Here is a 23,423-nt window from a genome sequence, read left to right as displayed (position 1 = left end):
CAAAAATCAACAGCCTTTGTATACACAAGCAATGCCATGACTGAGAAAGAACTGCTAAGATCAATCCCATTCACAATAGCTACAAAAACAATCAAATACCTTGGAATAAACTTAACCAAGGACGTTAAAGATCTCTATGATGAAAATTACAAAACCTTAAAGAAAGAAATAGAAGAGGATACCAAAAAATGGAAAAATCTTCCATGCTCATGGATTGGAAGAATCAACATCATCAAAATGTCCATTCTCCCAAAAGCAATTTATAGATTCAATGCAATCCCAATCAAGATACCAAAGACATTCTTCTCAGATCTAGAAAAAATGATGCTGAAATTCATATGGAGGCACAAGAGACCTCGAATAGCTAAAGCAATCTTGTACAACAAAAACAAAGCCGGAGGCATCACAATACCAGACTTCAGGACATACTACAGGGCAGTTGTAATCAAAACAGCATGGTACTGGTACAGAAACAGATGGATAGACCAAAGGAACAGAATTGAAACACCAGAAATCAATCCAAACATCTACAGCCAACTTATATTTGATCAAGGATCTAAAACTAATTCCTGGAGCAAGGACAGTCTATTCAATAAATGGTGCTGGGAAAACTGGATTTCCACGTGCAGAAGCATGAAGCAAGACCCCTACCTTACACCTTACACCAAAATCCACTCAACGTCGATTAAAGACCTAAATCTACGTCCTGACACCATTAAGTTATTAGAGAACATTGGAGAAACCCTTCAAGATATTGGCACAGGCAAAGAATTTCTGGAAAAGACCCGGGAGGCACAGACAGTCAAAGCCAAAATCAACTATTGGGATTGCATCAAATTGAGAAGTTTCTGTACTGCAAAAGAAACAGTCAGGAGAGTGAAGAGACAACCAACAGAATGGGAAAAAATATTTGCAAACTATGCAACAGATAAAGGGTTAATAACCAGAATCTACAAAGAGATCAAGAAACTCCACAAAAACAAAACCAACAACCCACTTAAGAGATGGGCCAAGGACTTCAATAGACATTTTTCAAAAGAGGAAATCCAAATGGCCAACAGGCACATGAAAAAATGTTCAAGGTCACTAGCAATCAGGGAAATGCAAATCAAAAGCACAATGAGGTTTCACCTCACCCCGGTTAGAATGGCTCACATACAGAAATCTACCACCAACAGATGCTGGAGAGGATGTGGGGAAAAAGGGACACTAACCCACTGTTGGTGGGAATGCAAACTGGTCAAGCCACTATGGAAATCAGTCTGGAGATTCCTCAGAAACCTGAAGATAACCCTACCGTTCGACCCAGCCATCCCACTCCTTGGAATTTACCCAAAGGGGTTTAAATTGATAAACAAAAAAGCAGTCTGCACCCTAATGTTTATTGCAGCACAATTCACAATAGCCAAGACCTTGAACCAACCTAAATGCCCATCAATGGTAGACTGGATAAAGAAATTATGGGATATGTATTCTTTAGAGTACTATACTGCAGTAAGTGCCAAAAATTACAAGGAAAATAAAAATTCCCAGAGGTATCATGATTTTTGCATAAAAGGAATGCATTTATATATGAAAGTTCAATTAAATAAGAGAATTAATATTCTGTAACTTGCTCTTCTTTATTCAATAACACAATGGTACATTTCTCAAGAAATAGAATTATGTGTCATAATTTTTTTAGATTTATTTATTTGAAAAGCAGTGTTACAGAGAGGCAGAGGCAGAGAGAGAGAGAGAGAAGTCTTCCATCCACTGGTTCACTCACCAATTGGCTGCAACAGCCGGAGCTGTGACGATCTGCCGCCAGGAGCCAGGAGCTTCTTCTGGGTCGCCTATGTGGGTGCAGGGGCTCAAGGACTTGGGTCATCTTCTACTGCTTTCCCAGGCCATAGCAGAGAGCTGGATTGGAAGTGGAGGAGCTGGGACTCGAACTGGCACCCATATGGGATGCCAGCACTGCAGGCGGTAACTTTACTAGCTATGCCTCAGCACCAGCCCCTATGTTATAATTTTTAATGACTGTATGCTACGTTAGTACCAGAATCCTTTTAGTCAGTACTCATCAAGAAGTATTCAGGTGACTTTCACATTTTTCCTACTACAAATATCTTGATAGATCCTTATGTGTACATATTTTTGAACAATTGTCTTTTTAGGGGAAATCCCCCAAATAAGGTTTTTTTCTATGTCAAAGAGAATGAACACTTCACATATCGATTTACATTGCAGACACACTCCCCCCAAATTGTACTGTAACAACTGAGATTTTCCCTTTTTTATATTCTCAGCAAGCCAGAGTTTTATCAATATTTTTGCTTTTTTCTTCTCATTTTTCAGTAATTATCCCACAATTGTTTTAATTTCCTTTTCAACATACTAGTAAAAGGGTAAGTATTTCTTTTCTTTTTATTGACCTTGGTGAAAAGCAGTTCAAGTTCCTGAGCCCATAGACAGTCTCTCACCATGCCACCATAGCACTTGGTTCATAATCTCATTGAGTAAGTACCAGGATGGCTGGGGAATAAGACCGACATTCATGGAATGATAATCATCCTGAACAACTTTTTAGCTGATTCTCTGGATTTTTCCAGGAATATGATAATTTCTTCTATAAATATTGACAATTTTTCCCTCTCCTTTTTAATATTTATATCTGTCAGGTAACTCCTTTGCTATACTGAAGTAACTGGAATATCCAGGAAAAAATAGTTAAACAGTAGAAATAGCTGACTCTTTCCTATTGTTCCTACTTTAATAAGGTTGAGCATAATATTTCTCCTTTAATCGAATATTGGGATGTGTTTTGAGATAACTATCTTAATTCTTATTTTATGAAATGTACCTTTTCTGCAATTAGATATGGTTGCTGAATTTTAACAAATACCATTTATATATCTATGTAGATGGATATGAGACATGTCCCATCCACCCTATTAAATATGATAAATTATATGTAGATTTCCGGAAAATGGACTTTCTAAAAGTTGATGATAAAGACTTTACTTTGTATATATCACTATATTAATCATTACCACTCTGAACTTTATTAATTCTATTTTCAGTTATGCATTAAATATTAGTATGCAAGAAAAATTTCTAATTTCTTTTTTCATAATCTACCAGTTGTTGTTAATTTAATTATGTCATTTCATTCGTATACATTTAATGTTAATTTAATTTTTTCATTTCATCCTTGCAGGGTTAAGAACACACTATCAAAAAATGGCATTTTGGCACTTGAGAAAACAGCAGAAGCAGGAAGATATGCTTGAATTTCTTCTTGTGCTGTCACATGAAGAAGGTTATAAAAAATTCTCTGACCTTTCTCTGAAGTAGATTGTAAAACACTCATTTCAGAGAGGTTTCCCCCTGTTCCCAGAAAAAAGTAATAAAGACCCAGAGATGACAAGGAAGAAAGCTGAACAAATAAGTCTTGTTATGCTGCCTTTGGCTTATTATTAAATTAAATATCACTTTGTCCCATCAAATGAAGATTCTTCTCCAAGTTCATGGAAGCTAAATTTGAAAGATAAATTCACTTTCTGCAAAAATTTTGAAATCCACAGATAGGAAGGATCTTCAAATAATTTATGGAAAATATATCTTATGAAAAAAGTATATATTTAAAATTTTTTTCACCAAAATAAACTTTTCTTTTAATTCCACTTTTTATGAACTTTTTGAAATACACTTTTATTTCTACCCTGCTCATCAAACTCAAGTACAAAAATACACAGTTTCCCCTGTTCCTTTGGGTCTTCATTTCTGAACTGTTCTGTGTTATGTAAAGTTTACATTAAACGAAGTGGTATGCTTTTTTCTTATTAATCTATCTTCTCATGTAGAGATCTCAGCCATGGCCTTAATAATTTTATCCCATACAATGCCTTGAAATCAACAGATGACATTAATATTTGGCTCCATTTGGTTCTATTATGTCTCTATTATTTTATTCTTTGAGTTACTTGTAGTTCTGCTTAGCCCACAAAATTCTAAGTTGTTTGGAAGTTAGGGGCAATGACTTATTCATCTGTGTACCCACATCATGCGTAGTCTAATGCTGAAAACACTGAAAATTTATTGTCTCAATAAATTACTTCAGATATTTAATGAAGGACTGGTTTCTTTCTTTCTTTTTTTTTTTTTTTAAAGATTTTATTTATCTGAAAGTCAGAGTTACACAGAGAGTGAAGGAGAGGCAGAGAGAGAGGTCTTCCATCCACTGGTTCACTCCCCAGTTGGCTGCAAGGGGCCAGAGCTGCACTGATCACTGATCCAAAGCCAGGAGCCAGGAGCCTCTTCCAGGTCTCCCTCATGGGTGCAGGGGCCCAAGGACGTGGGCCATCTTCTACTGCTTTCCCAGGCCACAGCAGAGAGCTAGACGGGAAGTGGAGCAGCAGGGACGCGAACTGGCGCCCATATGGAATGCTGACACTGTTTTACCCACTATGACACAGTGCCAGCACCAAAGAGGACTGATTTCAAAACAACTGTGGCATTACATACTTGATGCTTTATTTCAGTTCTCACATTTAGCTTTTCAAAAATGTATTTTCAAAAAAAATACATTCCTGGAAGATTCACTCTTCTACTTGATCTACCTGCATCAAGTAGCAAGATGCTTCTAGAAATTAACCATAAAGTATGATAAATGAATACCTTTATAAATTAATGATTTACAGCATCAATCAAACCCAAGTCATTACAAGACCACGTTCAATGTTTCTCCAACTCTTTTCCTCATTACTAATGCTTTTTAACAGTCTTCAAGCCATTGATGCCTTTACCATTCTAATTACTCTCCACATAGTACATATTATCTTAAAAGCAGGATGAATAGGAGCTATTTTAAATACCTATTTTCTAAAATTTTATTCCTGCTGTGTAGATGTGAAAAGGGGTTTTCTTTTGCTCTGTGTTTCGATCCCATTTTTGGCTAACATTTTAAATTCTCAACATTTCTAATAATTTTTTTAATAAATTTTTTAAATTTTTTTATTAATATAAATTTCCAAAGTACAGTTTATGGATTACAATGGCTTCCCCCCATAATTTAACAATAATTTAACAATTAATTACTTTACCTTCTCAATGTAGACAATCATATAACCTATGATTTGTTGTAAGTTTTTTTATTTTCCATATATGCTTTGCATTTTTTTCTTATTTTACTAGGTTGACCATTACAATGAATATGATATTAAATAGACATATTGACATATATGCACTTCACTTGTCTCTGAATGTAAAAGTAGCATTTTACCTTCAAGTGTTATGCTTGTTACACATTTTTATTAGATAATATGTTCGTTTAAGAATGTTCCTTTATATTCCTATTTTAGAAAAAGTTTTTGACAGGGACTAATACTAAATTTGATCAATATATTTTTCTAAAAATATTTAGGTGATCCTATGGAATTTCACCTTTAATCTATTAATGAAGAAATTATGTTTATAGATTTGTAATGCTAAATTATCTTCAGATTTGTAACGCAAATTTGTCCATGGTGTGTTTACACATACATATCTACATATAAATATATACATACATGTGTTTTCATGTATAAATAACTGATTTTATTGCATTAATTTATCTTAGAATTATCACAGATAATGTTCATGATTTAAATTTAAATTAGATAACAATTTTTTCCTTGTATCATCTTTCCCTGTTTGGATATCAAAATATTGGCCTTACAGGAAAAATAATGTACTATTCTCTAAGTTCATATTCTCAAAGATTTGTTTATATAAATTTGAAATAATCTGTTCTTAGAGATTTTGGAAATATGTGCCTGCAAAATTGCATTTACGTAGTTTTTAAAAAATTATTTAGAACAGAAATCGATTGCTGAGTTCTGGAGGCTGGGGAATGCAAGATCAAGATGCTATCTGGTTCTGTTGCCTGGTGAGGGTTCAATTTCTGCTTCCAAGATGCTGCTTTGGACTATACATCTTTTGGAGGAGAGGAACATCATGGTCTTACATGGCATAAGTTTTGTGTTCTCATTATATCAATGTTATTAATGAATTTTCTTTAATGATTTTAGAACTATGCCAGATTTCAAATTGATTTTTTATTAATGTATACATATTTTATAAGCCTATTTTAAATAATTTACATGCACTTTATTTTTTCTCTAGGAGGCTTTTCATTGCTGAAATTGTTAAATTGTTGGCATGAGGTTTTTATAGTATTCTTTTATTAACTTTAATCACTATAGTTTCTCCACCTATATCCTTTTTTTATTCATAGCATTTTTTGTTTATTCTTTCTTAGTTTTCTTAGCCAAATTTTCCAGAGGTCTGGCTTTATGAGTTTTTTGAAAGCAAAATCTTTTTGCTTTGTTGATCATTTTATTACGTTTTTCTGTATTCATATTTTCCTTTTTTAAGTACCTTTCTTCTAACTTCTTTAATCTTATTCTACTTTCATTTGTCCAATTGCTTAAGATGTATTTATTTGAAAGGCAAAGTTACAGAGAAAGAGGAGAAACAGAGAGAGAGATCTTCCATCTGCAGGTTCACTCCCCAAATAGTTACATTGGCTGAGGCTGGGCCAGGCTAAAGCCAGGAGCCAAGAGGTTCTTCTGGGTCTCCCAAATGGGTGCAGAGTCCCAAGCACTTGGGCCATCCTCTGCACCTTTCCCAGGCACATTAGCAGGGAGGTGGATTGGAAGCAGAGCAGCTGGGACTGGAACAGGTACCCATATGGGATGCTGGCACTGCAGGAGGTGGTTTAACCCACTGTGCCACAGGCACCGACCCCAGTTTTTTCAAATTTTTAAGTTTTATTGTTAGGTCATGAATTTTCAACTTCTAATATTTTTTCTATAAGAGTTTAAAGCTGTTATTGTTCAAGAACCACTTTCACTATAACACACATTTGGAAGATCGATACTTTATTATCATTACAATTCATGTACAAATATTTTAACTTTATATTGATTTCTTCTTTGACTCATGTATTATTTAGAAGTTATCTTAATTTTCCATATGCAATGTGTTGAGATTTTGAATGTATTTGACTTGTTTTAAATACATAATTTTAGAAATTTGTCTCACTCTTTCTCTTGCTTTTTAATCTCTTTCTTGACTTTCACATTCTTTTCTCATTTGTTTCTTTTCTCAATATTTTATTTCCCTGCTTTCTATACCATATATTCATTAATTTATACTAAGGTAATGATATATAATGTTACAAACTTTAAAATTTCAGTTGTTCAACATGATAAAAGATAAATTGTGTTCATGTAATGATCCAAAATGCATTTTCCTAATCAGTGGGCCCCTTTCAGGTCTGCCATGTAGGTGCAGGGGCCCACGTACTTGGGGAGTGAACCACTACTTTCTCAAGTACATTAGCCAGGAGCTGGATTAGAAGTGGAGCAGCTGAGATTCAAACCAGTCCTCATATGGGATGCTGATGAAACAGGCACTGCCTTAATCCCTCTGTGCCACAATGTAGGCCCCGCATTAATTGACTTTTGTACGTTGGATTGACTTTGCATGCAAGAGATAAATCCCTCTTGATCATGAAATATGATTCTTTTAATGTGCAGTAGAATTTTTTTATTTAGGATGTACACATATATGTTAATTGAGGACAATGGTCTGTAGTTTTCTCGTGTTCTATTTGTCTGACTTTGGAAAACAGGTTATACTGTCCCTATAAAAGGCATCTGGAAGTGTTCCTTCTTCTACTATTTTGGAGAAGTTTAAGATTAGTTGGTATTCATTTTTCTTCAAATTTTTAGTAGAATTCATCACTGAAGCCATTTAATCCTAAACTTTTATTTGTTGCAAGGTTTTGGATCATCAATTAAATCTCCTTGGTTGTTATTAATCTACTCAGGCTCCTTCTTTCTTCTTGACTCAGTCTTTGTGCGTTGTAGGGTTGTAGGAATTATCCTTTTCAATAATCAAACAGATAATCTGATAGATATCTGTACATAGCTGTATCTGTATCTATATCAATATTCATGACTATATATGTCTACATTTCCCTCTAAATATAGTTTGTATATATGTATTGATGTCTCTATATAGATTTCTTTTTTTTTAAGATTCATTTTATTTATTTGAAAGTCAGAGTTACACAGAGAGGAGAGGCAGAGAGAGAGAGAGGTCTTCCATCCACTGGTTCACTCCCCAATTGGCCGCAACAGCTGGAGCTGTGCCGACCCGACGCCAGGAGCCAGGAGTTTCTTCTGGGTCTCCCACATGGGTGCAGGGGCCCAAACATTTTGGCCATCTTCTACTGCTTTTCCAGACCATAGCAGAAGCTGGAGCAGCCGGGACTGGAACCGGCACCTATATGGGATGCCAGCGCTTTAGGCCAGAGCTTTAACTCACTGCACCACAGCTCCGGCCCCGTCTATGTAGATCTCTATACAAAGATATGTGCACTCTCTCTCTCTCTATATATATGTATAAAATATATATATATGTATATATCAACACATGCAAAGGATCTTCAAAGAAACTATGGGAAGTTATCTTTTAAATCTGTATTTCCATGAACATTTTGAAATACTCTAATACTTATATATAAATAAGTATAAATTGATCTAGCTATCTAAAGAGTTATATCAATCATTCTATCATCTATTTATATACCTAGAGATTGTGTATGAATGTCAATTTAAGTATTCGTATCTTAAATAGGTCATATTTGTTAATTATGTTAAGACCTTCTATATTATTAAATTCTGTTTGATTAGTCTCTCAACCCTGAGCTATATTAAACTCTCCAGATTGTGAATCAAAAATATTTTGTTTTAGTAAATGTATTTCTTGACTTTAAAACTATTTTTATTACATATATGGATTTGTAATTATAATACTCATATATACTGAATTAACACCTTTAGTATTATATAACAGCTCTTTTAATTAGTGAAACTCCTTGCTATAATCTGATACGAGCCTTTAGTTAGTGTTTACATGATAAATATTTTTGTTCATTGTTTTACTATGAAAATTTCTGTGTCCTAATTATCATATGTACTTTTTGTAAAAAGTCCATACAAGAGTCTGTAAGAGCAATCGTGAGATATATATTGATGTCTATGCTTCTATTTCTATTGTTATAGCCATATCTATATTATCCTACCACAGTCAAGGTACGGAATAGTTCCATCACCACAGGATTCTGCAGGTTGCTCTTTTATAATCATACCTAATGTGGTAGACCGTTTTTTGGTTATGAAAAAATACTGAAAGGAGCTTCTTAGGAGGGAAAGAGCATTATTTCAGCTTATAGTTTTAGAGGTTCACAGTCCCAGATCTGGTGGTTTCATTGATCTGGTGTCTGATGATGTCAGTGACTGGTGGGATGCAAGCAGAGAGAGGAGTATATGATAAACCAGAAAACAGAGAAGCTTGTTTCTCTGTTTTTATTTTTCTATTCTTATTTCTCTATTTTTATTTTCTTTCCTTATTGTGGGTTATATGGACATTGTGCTGGCTTGAATAGTGATTTATTTATATGATTTTTGACTATTTCACTTGTATAGTTTATCCAGTGACTGCTTTAGGTATTACAATATACATATTTGACATTGGTCTACTGGTAGTGAGGCTTAACATTTTGAGTGAAGTACAGAAAATTTCTTCCACTGATGTCCTTGTATTCTCTCCATATTTAAATATAATTATCTTGTGGTGGCGCTGTGGTGCAACAGGTTAAAGCCCTGGCCCGAAGCGCCGGCAGCCCCTATGGGCACCGGTTCTAGTCACTGCTGCTCCTCTTCTGAGACAGCTGTCTGCTGTGGCCTGGGAAAGCAGTGGAAAATGGCCCAAGCCCTTGGGCCCCTGCGCATGTGTGGGAGACCTGAAAGAAGCTCCTGGATCCTGGCTTTGGATCGGCACAGCTCCAGCCATTGAGGTCATTTGGGGAGTGAACCAGCAGATGGAAGACCTCTCTCTCTCTCTACCTCTCTCTGTAACTCTGTCTTTCAAATAAATAAAAATAAATCTTAAAAAATAAATATAATTATCTTGAGTATTCCATCTAAATTCATTTATCATCATATCAGATGATGTGATACTTTGTGTTTCAATCATCAGCCAATGCTTGAGAAGTTTACTTTAAGAATGGTGGTCTATTTATACTGATTTTTACTTTTCTCCTATTCTCCTTTCTAAAGTTCTAAGCCTTCTTTTATTTTTATGATTTTAAAGTGAATTCCCTTTATCCATTCTTTAAGGGTAGCTTTACCTTTATCTGGAATGTTTTTGATTTTTTTAACAGATGTAGAATTTCTTTTAGTAATTGAAAAACATTGTACCATTTTACTCTTGTCTCCATGGTTACAGATGAAAATCTCTCATCATTTGAATTGGTATTCTACAGTAACAAGCAATATGTCATTACTCTCTAGATATTTTTAATATTTTTGTGTTTAATTTGAAAAGTTTAATGATGATGCTTCTTGGCTTGGATTTCTTTGAGTTCATCCTAATTATGTTTTTTTCCAGCTTCCTAAGACTGTGGATTCATGTCCTTTACTTCATTTGGGAAGTTTTCAGCCATTATTTTTTCAAATAGTTTTTCAGTCCATACTCCAGCTCCTCTTTTTTTGGAACTCCAATGATAGAAATATAACCTCGTCTATTATTGCCCCACAGGATCCCATTAATTTTTTTGTCTATTTCCTTTCTGTTATTCTGATTCAGGAACTTCTATTGATCTGCTCTCAAGTTCACTGATTTTCTCTATTTCCTCCACTCTACTGTGATTCCATTCACTGAGATTTTATTTTATTCAGTGAAAATTTTAGTTATACAATTTAAATTTAAATGTGTCTTGTATGCTGTTTGATGAGATTTTCTATTTTGTAATTGTTTCAAGATAATTTTTAATTGCTTGTTAAAGCAGTTTTATGAATGCTACTTATAATCCTTATTGGATAAGTCCAACCTCTAATTTAGTTTTGTACTGGTGTACGTTGGTTGTCTTTTCTCACTCACTTACGATTTTACTGATTCTTGGTATGGTAGTGAATTTCAATTATTTCCAGCATATTTTGAATATTATTGTTGTAAGATTGTGGGCTTTATTCAGTCTCTCTGTGTATGAATGTATGCTTAAGATTTATTTATTTATTTGAAAGTCGAAGAGGGAGAGGGAGAGGGAGAGGGAGAAGAGGAGGGAAAGGGAAGGAGAGATTTCCCACTACGGATTCACCCCCCAAATGGCCACAATGGTCGTGGCTGGGCTAGGTTGAATCCAGGGGCCAAGAACTCCATCTGGGTCTCCCACATGGGGTGGCAGAGTCCCAAGTACTTGGGCCGTCACCCTCTGCTTTCTGGGGAACAGTAGCAGGGAGCTGAAAGGGAAGTGGGGCAGCCAGGACTCAAATCTGAGCACTCTTACATGGGATGCCACAAGCAGTGGCTTCATTCTGTGCCACAGTGCTGGTCCTCTTTATCTTTGTTTTCACCAGGCAGTCCCCTCATTAATATTGTGGTATAAGGGCCTGATGGATATGGCTCACACTTGCTTCCACCCCTCCCACCCCCTCCCACACACACTGTGTCAGCAAAAGTGGACTGGATTCCTGAGTCACGCTACTCCCTTGCAGACGGTCAGTATGTTGTTTCAGTTCTCTCCTCTGTCTTACTGACAGAATCCTGGAAAACGTTGGGGAACACCTCTTAATAACTTGTCTCCAAGTAGGGATAGAATCTTAGCTCTAAACTTGAAACTTCTGAGTCCGGGTGAGAAGAAGTAGACTACTAAGCCATGCTGCTCTGTTGCTGGAAAGCACAAATTAAAGTGCACCTCTGAGGTTTGTCCTTGTGACACCAAGGTAAGGGAGGCGAGGAGGCGGAGTTTCTATTCGGCCCTGACTCTCATCACTTTGTTCGACCTCACTGATGTAGAGGCTCAGCTCTCCACGGGGCTCCACTAACATAAAGACAGGGAAGTGAAGTGCCTACTAGTCCTACCGCATAGCCTCTTAAGTCTCATACTACCTGTCCTATTGTTAGGTGGACGTGGAGACAGCTTGCTGAGGAGTCCTGCATACACTACTTAGTCATGCACTTCGAGTTAATTTTTGGGTACGGTTTGATGTCGGGGTTCAACTTAGTTTTTTTTGCTTGTGGATATTCCACTGGCCCAGCACCATCTGTAGAAAATATTGTCCTCTCATCGAATTGTCTTGGCATCCTTGCCAAAAATCAACTGATCATAGGTTGATTTTATAAGTTTATTTTTGGACTCTCAACTTTATTCTCTTAGTCTAGATGTGTATCCCTATGCCAGTATCACACTGTTTTGGTTACTGAAGCTAGGTTGTAAGTGTTTAACTCAGAAAATGTGAATCTTTCAGCTTTATTCTTCTTATGCAAGATTGTTTTGGCTATTCTGGCCCCCTTCAATTTCTGCATGAATTTTATCAGCTTAACTTGTGCAAGAATTCAGCTGAGGTTTTTGGATGGGGATTTCAATGAATCTCTAGATTAATGCATAAAGAATTTCTGTCCAAATAATATTATCTTTCAAACATGAACAGAAACGTCTTTATATTTTTTGCAAGTTCAACTTATTTCAGTAATGTTTTGTAGTTTTCACTGTATGAATTTTGCACATTTTTCTGATTTTATTCAGAGGGATTCACTCTTTTTCATAGTATTATTGATAGTACAAATTTCCTTTTTGTTTGCCTATTACTAGAGTAGAGAAATGCAATCGTTGCTTATAGGTTAATCCATCCACCAGATTTCTTGAAACAGTTTATTGGTTCTAGTAGTGTGTTAATAATTAGTTTGGGTCTTATATATAAAAGTTCTTGTAATCTGCAAGTGGCCACAATGACTGGGGCTGGGCCTGGTTAAGGCCAGGAGCCAGGAGCATCTTATCGGTCTCCCATGTGGGTAGCAGGTGCTCAGGGACTTGGACCATCTTCCACTGCTTTCCCAGGCACATGAGCAATGAGCTGGATCATAAGTGGAGCAGCCAGGACTCAAATCAGTGACCATATGGGATGCTACACCACAGCACTGGCCCTGAGCTTCTATAAATTTTCAGATACAAGTGGGCAGAGCAGATAGCCTCATCTCATAATTTAAGGGGAAAATATTCTATCTTTAGCTGTGTTTTTTTTTTTATTGACACCCTTTACCTGTTTAAAGCAGTTCCCTTCTATTTCTAGTTTATTGAGAATTTGTTTTATTGCACTTATTGAGGAGATCAGGTATTTTTGTTCGGGTTTTATTTTGCTTTTGCTTACCCCTTTATTTATGTGATCTACAATGTTGTTTGAGTTCAGATTTTAAACCATTCTTGGATTCTTTGGATAAATCCAACTTTATCTTAGAGTGTTTAATGCTTTTACATATTACCAAATTTGACTTGCTAATATATTGTTGAGGATTTTTTGCTTCTATTTTTTTTTAATTTTTTTTATTTGACAGGTAGAGTTATAGACAGTGAGAGAGAGAGAGAAAGACAGAGAGAAAGGTCTTCTCTTCGTTGGTTCACTCCCCAAATGGCCGCTACGGCCGGCGCGCTGCGCAGATCCAAAGCCAGGAGCCAGGTGCTTCTTCCTGGTCTCCCATGCCGGTGCAGGGCCCAAGTACTTGGGCCATCCTGCACTGCCTTCCTGGGCCACAGCAGAGAGCTTTATTGGAAGAGGAGCAATCAGGACTAGAACCTGGCGCCCATATGGGATGCCGGTGCCACAGGCGGAGGATTAACCAAGTGAGCCACGGTGCCGGCCCTGCTTCTATATTCTTAAAGAATATTTATCTGTAAATTTTTGGTTGTTTTTAGTTTTTTTTTTTCCTTTGTTTTTGATTTGCTTATGCTGGATTTTTTTGTTGACATCATTTTCACATTTTGGTTGCAAGATAACACTGGTTTCAAAAATGAGTTGAGAGGCTGGCATTGTGGCTCAGCAGGTTAAACCACTGCCTGAAACGCTGGCATCCCATATCAGCACAGGTTCCAGTCCCAGCTGGTCCACTTCTGTTCTACCTCCTTGCTAACACACCTGGGAAATCAGTGGAAGGTAGCCCAAGTGCTTGGGGCCCTGCACCCACGTGGAAGACCAGGAAGAAGCTCCAGCCTGCTTCTCCTCTCCACGAACCCCTACCCCACACTGTTACACCCATTTGGGGAGTGAGTCAGCAGATGGAAGATATTTCTCTCTCTCTCTCTCTCTCTCTCTCTCACTGCCTTTCAAATCAATCTTAAATTAATGAGTTGAGAAGTTTTCCCCTCCATTTTTAAAAGATATGGAAAACTGATATTAACTCTTCTCTTTTTCTAAATGTTTATTTTCATTTACTTGAGAGGTCAAGCAACAGAATGAGAGTGACAGCACGCATGGAAGAGAAATCTTTCATCCACTAGTGCTTCAACGTCCAGGGCTGGGCTAAGCTGAAGGCAAAAACCTAGAACTGCATCCCGGTCTCTCACATGGTTGGTAAGAACTCAAGTACCTGGGTCATCATCTGTTGCTACCTAGAATGCATTATTAGGAGGCTAGATTGGAGGCAGAATAGCCTCCAATACAGTTGCTGGTATTCCAAGCTACTGTTTAACCCACAGCACCACAACATTGGCTGCTTAACTCTTCTCTAAATGTTTAATAGAATATGCTGGTGAAGACATCAGGTCTTGCACGCTTTTATTTTTTTTTTAAAGATTTTATTAATTTTTCAATTATCTTTACTTACTGATAATCTGTTTAGATTTTTTTCTTGCTTTTTGGGTCATTTTTAGTAGTCAGTGTAATTTCATTCCAGGAACATGTCCAGTTCATGTAAGTTATATAGTTTCTATTCATACAGTACTTCAGAGTACACCCTTATTATTCCTTTAATTATGAAAAGTCACTAGGACTTTTCCATTTCTATTCTTGATGTCAGAAATCTGAGTTTTTCCCTTTTTTTCCTGGATTTGTCCAGTTCCAATTTATCAAAATGTGTGGGCTTTCCAGGTAACTAGCATTTGGTTTCAGTGTTATTCTCTATGATATTTCTATTCTGTTTAATTAATATCTACTTCAATTTTGCTTTTCTCCTCCCTTCTCTTTATTTTGTGTTTAGTTTAATTTTTTATTTCTATGGTCTTAAGGTGGAAAATTAGATTGTTGGTTGTAGATCTTCTATGCTGTGGACATTGTTAGGTATAAATTATCATCTAAGTACGGCTGTATTTGTAGTCCATAAATTTTGACATATTGTGCCCTCATTTTTATTCATCTCAAAATATTTTATAATTTCCCTTGTGACTTACTTTTCAAACTACTGGCTACTCATTAGTGCGCTGATTAATTTGAACAAATTTAAGAATTTCACAAAGCTTTTTGATATTCAGAAAGTTGGTTTATTTTGATAAGAAAATATATTTCCTATGAATTTAAAGCTATCAGAGCTAAAGTTAAATGAGTTCTATTTTGTTGACTATTGGTTATTCTAGCAAGTGTTCAAGGTGTCTTTGAAAAAAAAATGTGTGGTCGGTTGCTGCTGGGTGGAGTGTTTTACAGATTTCTGATAGGTCTCTCGTCAATATAATGTTTTTCAAGTTTCTCTTCACTTGGTCTGTCCATTATTGATAGTTGGGTATTGGAGTCTCTGGTTATAATTGGGTATCATCTTATTTCCCTGCAATTATGTGTTTGTGGTTTACATATTTCGAGGCTCTGTTAGATGCATATTTTATAATTGCTTATAACTTCCTAATAGATTGACCCATTACAAAACATTCTTTTTTTCCAATATCAGTTTTTGTTTTAAAGTCCATTTTGTCTACAATTAGTAGAGAAAGAGCTTTGCTATTACTGCTGTTTACATAATATACAGTTTGTTCTTTACTTGCTATTAACTTACTTGTCATTTTCAACTTACACTTTGTTTGCTACAAGTAGTATATCATTAGTTCTTTATTTTTTTCTTCCAGTCTAACAATCTCTGCCTTTTGGTTGAGTTAACACATTCACACATTCACATATGGGGCTGGCGCTGTGATGCAGCAGGTTAAAGACCCAGCCTGCAACGTCGGCATCCCAATTGGGCGCCGGTTTGAGTCCCGGCTGCTCCACTTCCGATCTAGCTCTCTGTTATGTCCTGGGAAAGCAGTAGAAGATGGCCCAAGTCCTTGGGCCCCTGCACCCACGTGGGAGACCCAGAAGAAGCTCATGGCTCCTGGCTTTGGATCAGCTCAGCTCTGGTCATTGTGGTCATCTGGGGAATGAACCAGTGTAGGGAAAACCTCTCTCTCTTTGGCTCCATCTCTCTCTGTCACTCTGTCTTTCAAATAAATAAAATAAATCTTACCAAAAAATACATTCACACATTTTAATTGAAGAAAAATTCAAATAGCAGAAATCCACAAGTTTTAAGTATTTATTTCAGTGTTTCCATATTGGGGAACCATTGGCACCATCTAGTTCCAGATCAATTTCATTGTGCCCAAAGGAAATCTTACTCCCATTAGAGAGTCATTTCTCATTCTTTCCACCTCTCAGTCACTGGTAACCACTAATGTGTTTTTGTGAATGCTTTCAAGTAGTCTGCTGAAAACATGGGGATCCAAAATGAAAAAAATCTGCCCTCACCCAACGAACTGCAGGTATGTTTACACCACTCCAAGATGGTCTATGGCCATTTGTCCAACTCTACACTTTTTGGCTTCCAGGATTAAAATGGATTCAGTGGTTGAGCTTTTCTTCTTTGGGATCAGGCTAAGGGTCACTATGCCTGTCCATCTGATATGGATGCTCTTTGTTAATTTGTATCTCAGTTACTGTATATTTTTCTTCTTTTGTCCCTACCCTGTGAATCCAAGTTTCAACAACAATTTTAATTCATAACTTAGTATATTTTTCTAGAAAGATGCTACCCAAAACATCTAGGCCACTATATTACAAGAAAATGGAAATTCTCTCTCCATAGTATTTACTCATTCAGAAACATCTCTGTGTATTATCAGTCATTGCTCTATCCAAGCCATTATAATCTTTTGAATGGAACGCACTTCAATAAACCTCCAAGTGATTTGCAATTATCAATGCAAACAGTTTACTCCAGTACTGTATTTCATCCTAAGTCAAACAAACTGCTTTAGTACAGATGATAAGCGAAGGAACAAACAAAAAAAATAAGCTAATGTAGAACTTGTCATAGTATTTCTTTACAGGATTGAATCACCTCCATATTGCAATAAAGCTATTTCTCTTAGACAAAATAAAACTCAAATAACGACATTCAGGATCTACATATGATTTCTTTCTGTGTTTCAAATTGTCACCCAAACTGTTGCACACAGAATTAGGGTGACAGGCAGTAACTTCAGATGCCAAAGAGATTTTACACTGAAGAAAGAAAACTGAGCCATGTAATGTTGAATTGAATGCCCTTACAAACACATTCTCCACATATTTTGTGCTATTCTAATTAAATCCTAATTTCTGAAATGATGAAAGTCAATCCTATCTTCTTCATAGCCCAAAAGGAATGATTATGATTTTTTTCCTCTAAAATCTTCCTGTCTCCTAGTCACACCAGTGAAATTCTGTGGGACCTAGAGTTCGGACTTATATGAGTTTTAAAGCAATAATCATCTTTTTTTATACAACTATATCTAAAACACCAAATATTGGTCTCAATTATCCCCAAGAAAATACTTATTTATCCTCAGATAGTGAATCTGATCATTTTAGATTTCTACACTAGCCTACTTATATGTATCTCGCCACATATATATCTATCAATATTCATGGATATTTTTAAAAGTTCATGGAAAATATAATTTTAAAATTAGCTTTTTTGGTGCTAAATTTTTTGAAAGATATGCCTATGAAGAGCATATTATAAAAATTTATTCAGAACTCTCAAAATATTTTGAACTACAAGAGACACATCTCATCAACAGATACATGCAGACTGAAAGTGAAAGGATGGGGAAAGATATCCCAAGCTAACAGAAACAAACAAACAAAAAAACTGGTGTAGCCATCTTGATATCAGACAAAACAGACTTTAACATAAAAACTGTTAAAAGAGACAAAGAAGGGCATTATGTAATGACTAAGAGATCAATTCAACAGGAAGATGTGACTATAATAAACAAATATGTGCCTAATTACCGGGCACCTGGCTCTTTAAAAGAAATGTTGGCCAGCGCCGCGGCTCAATAGGCTAATCCTCTGCCTGCAGCACCGGCACACTGGGTTCTAGTCCTGGTTGGGGCACCGGATTCTGTCCCAGTTACTCCTCTTCCAGGCCAGCTCTCTGCTGTGGCCCAGAAGTGCAGTGGAGGATGGCCCAAGTGCTTGGTTCCTGCACCCGCATGGGAGACCAGGAGAAGCACCTGGCTCCCGGCTTTGTATCAGCGTGGTGTGCCGGCTGCAGCGCACCAGCCGCAGCGGCCATTGTGGGGTGAACCAACGGAAAAAAGGAAGACCTTTCTCTCTGCCTCTCTCTCTCACTGTCCACTCTGCCTGTCCAAAGAAAAAAAAAAAAGAAATGTTAATGGATCTAAAAGGAGACAGGGAGACATAAACTCAAATGCAATAATAATGGGGAACTTCAACACCACACTTTCAGCAATGAACAGATTAACCAAACAGAGAATCAGCAAGGAAACAACAGAGTTAACCAACACTATAGACCAAATGGACCTAATGGATATCTACACAACTTTTCATTCTATAGTTGCAGAATGCACATTCTTCTTACCAGTGCATGGAACTTTCTCTAGGGCAGACCATATGCAAGGCTATAGAAAAACAATGGCAAACAAAACCCAAAACTAGTAGCATAAAAGAAATAATTAAAATTAGAGAAGAAGAAATCAACAAAATTGAAACCAATAAAACAATACAAAAGATCAACAAAACAAAGTGCTGGTTTTTTGAAAAAATAAGTAAAATTCACACCCTGGCCAACTAGCAAAAACAAAGGAGGGAGAAGACCCAAATTAACAAAATCAGAAGTGAAAAGGAAATGTAGCAACAGATACCACAGAAATAAAAAAGAATCATCAGAAATTACTACGAAGAGCTGTATGCCAAGAAACTGGGTAATCTAAAAGAAATGGGTACATTCCTGGACACATACAACCAGTATGAGCCCAATTGAGCCACAAAGACATAGAAAACCTAAATAAACCCCTAATAAAGGTGGAAGTGAAATCAGTAATAAAGACATTCCCAACAAAAAAAAAAAAAGCCAGATGGTTTCACTGCTGAATTCTACAAGACATGTAAAGAAGAACTAACTTCAATTCTTCTCAAGCTATTCAAAATAATTGAAAGGGAGGGAATCCTCCCAAACTCGTTCTATGAAGCCAGCATCACCTTAGTTCCTTAGCCTGAAAAAGATACAACAGAGAAAGAGAAATACAGGCCAATTTTCCTGATGAACATAAACGCAAAAATCCTCAACAAAATACTAGCCAATTGAATCCAACAACACATCAGGAAGAGATGCAATGACTTTGAAAAGTCCTTGTCTCAACTGTTGAACATTTTTTTCATACTGTTTGTTGAATACTTTACTTAATATTAATTTTATGTGTATAAAGTTAACTGAAAATATATCTTAGTAAAATACAAGAATGGGAATAGGAGAGGGAAGAGGAGGAAGGGTGGGAGTGCAGGCACAGTGGGAAAAATCCTAAAATTATATTCATGAAATTAATGAAGTTTGTACACCGTAAATACAAGGTTTCTGGGAAAAAACAAATAGTACTACAGGGAATAGATTTGAACATACAGCAAAAAATAAACAAATAGTATTTTAATTTAATTATTTGAACCAACAAAAAACACCCATTTCATTTAATTAATTATTGGAAATTAATGAAACTTATTAATTTAATTTTCCACAAATCTCTTGAAGTATTTTGTGTATTTGTCATGTTAGAATCGTTCACTAACATAAATTGCTTTTCCTTACTTTATAAACAATAGTTGAAATGGCCCAGGCGCATCTGTGTGTGTGTGTGTATGTGATCAACTTTTGTCTATTATTTACTTCTAGGTAAGTTTCTTCTTTGTCTTTAGTTATGCAAAGATTTTTCTGCTCATGTTATTATTTTATCCCATATATTTGTTCAATATCTTAATAAACAGGTTAGAGAAAGGTGACTATTTCCTTCTGGTGCTTTTTTGTGTTTACAAGGCTCAAATGTGTAATTAAACTATAATTGTAAAGTGGTGGTATGCATTTTATATTAATTTGATTGTCATTTCCATAACTGTTTCCATATGTGATTTACACACAAGCTAATCCTTCTCTTGAGTATTTGTAATCAAGATTAGCAGTCTTGGGTGCATGATTCTCTTTCCATCTAGAAGCAGTCATCAGCGACTTTCCTCCTAATGTTACTAAATTCTTAAATTTGAAACAAGATGGTAATTGAAACAGACTGGAGACACTTACTCATTCAATAGATGCAGGTTCATCCACATATAGTGCAACTTACCCACTAGGAAATGCATAAAATAGAATTTTCTTACATGGCAAGTAATTCTTTTCACCAGAATGAATTGGATCTGTGAAAGATTTTCATTTTTCTACAAAGTAAAGGAGGTAGAGAGATTATAAGCTGGTCAAAGAATGTGTACACTTTCTTTCTGAGAATTAATAGAGTTGAAGATTTTTTTTTTTATTTTTAAGTATTTGAGAGGGAGAGAAACAGAGCCAGTGAGCTCCCCACTTCTAGTTCACTCCTCAAATGCCCACAACAGGTGCAACTGGTCCAAAGTCAGAAGTCATGAGCTCAATCCAGGTCTCCCACAAGGGTAGTAAGTACCTAACTAGTTGAGACATCACTGAGGTGCCAGTGTTTGCATGGAAGGGAAGATTCATCATGATCTAAAGCTGAGTATTGAACCCAGGCACTCCCATATTGGACACAAGTATCTTAACTGTTGTCTAAACCACTAGGCCAAATTACAATCCCACCTTGTTTTTTGAAAATACCAGATTTGAATTTCTTGAATCTCTATTCAGAAACATAGAAAATGGAATAAACAAATGTCAATTCTATACTTGAAAGACCCTAGGCAATGATAGAATATGGCCTTTTTTTTTTTTTAACCACTCAGTTAACATGTGCAACAGGGAAAAAAGCAGTTTTCAAAATCATATGATAACAAAAATTTGGAAGTGTTATTGTTTTTTTTTAAATATTTATTTATTTGAAAGGCAGAGATACAGAGAGAGGGAGATACAGAGAGAGATCTTCCATCCACTGGTTCACTCCCCATATGGCCACAATGGCTGGGACTGGGCCAAGCCAAAGCAAGGAGCCAAGAGTTTCTTTTGGGTCTCCCACATAGGTGTAGGGGTCCAAGTACTTGAGTTGTCCTCCACTGCTTTTCCAGGTGCACTAGCATGGAGCTGTATTGGATGTGGAGCAGCCAAGATTTGTACCAGTGCCCATATGGGATGCCAGTGCTGTAAGCAGAGGCTTAACCTTCTATGCCATAGCACCAGGTCCTGGCAGTATTATTCTATGCTCTTACTTTATAGTGGCAAAGATGAAATTGTTCAGATACTGGCTAAAATAGTAAAGAAAACTTTACTGAAGATGATTATGATAAGTAAAACATGGAGGGTAGAGAAAGCTCAGGTCCAAATACAGTAAATATAGCTATTGATTTATATCCAAGGAGCTGGGGAGCAGAGGTTAGTGGAAGAAAAATTATTAAGGGAAGACACAGAGGGTGGCACATTGTTGCTAAACTGATCTAGCGGGATTCTTTCTAAAACCGGATTAAGACAGGATAGGGGCCAAGATTGAGGCCTAATCTCCAAGAGGACTCACAGAGCTTGAGTAATGTTTATTCAGACTCCGTCAATGGGAAGACAGAAATAAAGCACTGAAAATGTATTCAACCTACAGAGGGTCAGGGAGCTACCTAGTTGTAGATAACAATAACTTAAAATCCCTTGCAAGTTTTTATTTGTTGAAGAATTTACCATAACTTTCAGAGTAGGTTTAGTTGATCTTTTAAAAAATTTTCTTAAGATTTAATTATATAAAGGGAACAAATTTCATGTATTTCATGTACACAGTCTTAAGAACACAATGATGCTTCTCACCCTACCCTCCCTCCTCCTTACTTTCTTATTTGTCGTCTAAATTTATGCAATGAGATACTTTCAATTTACTTAAAATCACAAGCTTAAACCTCCAGTAAACAAAGAATTCAACAAGTAGTAGGCAGAAAAACCACTCTTCCCCAGGAGTATAGACAAGGCCTGTAGACAATAATCAAATCTCAAAATGTGAATTTAACTTGCACACATTATCTTTTTTTATACTCTATATGTTAGGTACCACAAATCAGAGACATCATATGATAATTCTCTTTTTGGAACTGGCTTATTTCACTAAGCATTGCAATCTCCAATTCTTTTTTTTTTTTTTTTTTTTTTTTTTTGCGGAGTTAGACAGTGAGAGAGAGAGAGACAGAGAAAAAGGTCTTCCTTCCATTGGTTCACCCCCCAAATGACTGCTATGGCCAGCGCGCTGCGCCGATCCGAAGCCAGGAACCAGGTGCTTCCTCCTGGTCTCCCATGCCGGTGCGGGGCCCAAGCACTTGAGCCATCCTCCACTGCCTTCCCGGGCCACAGCAGAGAGCTGGACTGGAAGAGGAGCAACCGGGACAGAACCCAGCGCCCCAACCGGGACTAGAACCCAGGGTACTGGCGCCGCAGGCAGAGGATTAGCCTAGTAAGCCGCGGCGCCAGCCATCCAATTCTTTATATACATATATATATATATATATATGTGTATGTATATATATAAATTTTTATTTAAGATAAACAAATCTCATGTATTTCATATATGCAGATTTAGGAACATACTGATACTTCTCACACTACCCTTCCTCTCATCCATGCTCCCACCCTTCTTCCTCCTCCCTCTCCTTTTCCAACTTCTAATTTTTACAAAGACCTATTTTCAATTAATTTTATACTCATAAGATTAACTCTACAGTGATAAAAGAGTTCAACAAAGAGTAAGAAGAAAAAAACACTGCTCCTCAACAGTAGAGACAAGGGATCCAAACAATCATTGAATCTCAAAATGTCAATTTCACCCATTTACATTACATTTTTTGGTGCTCTGTTACCACAGATCAGGCAACACATATGGTATTTGTATTTTTGAGACTGGCTTATTTCATTAAGTAGAATGGTTTCCAGTTGCAAAAGACTGCTGACTAGTATCCTTTCTATCTATCTATCTGTCTATGTATCATCTATCTATATTTATATCACAATTATTTATATCACAATTGCTTTATCCAGTCATCAGTTGATGGACATCTGGGTTGATTCCTTATCTTAGCTATTGTGAATTGAGCTGCTATAAACGTGGAGGTACAGATAACTCTTTAATATGCTGATTTCAATTCCCTTGGCTAAGTTCCCAAGAGTGGGAT

The sequence above is a fragment of the Oryctolagus cuniculus genome, chromosome X, assembly GCF_964237555.1.
Source record: "Oryctolagus cuniculus chromosome X, mOryCun1.1, whole genome shotgun sequence".
Taxonomy (NCBI): Eukaryota; Metazoa; Chordata; class Mammalia; order Lagomorpha; family Leporidae; genus Oryctolagus; species Oryctolagus cuniculus.
This window is presented reverse-complemented; position numbering follows the sequence as displayed.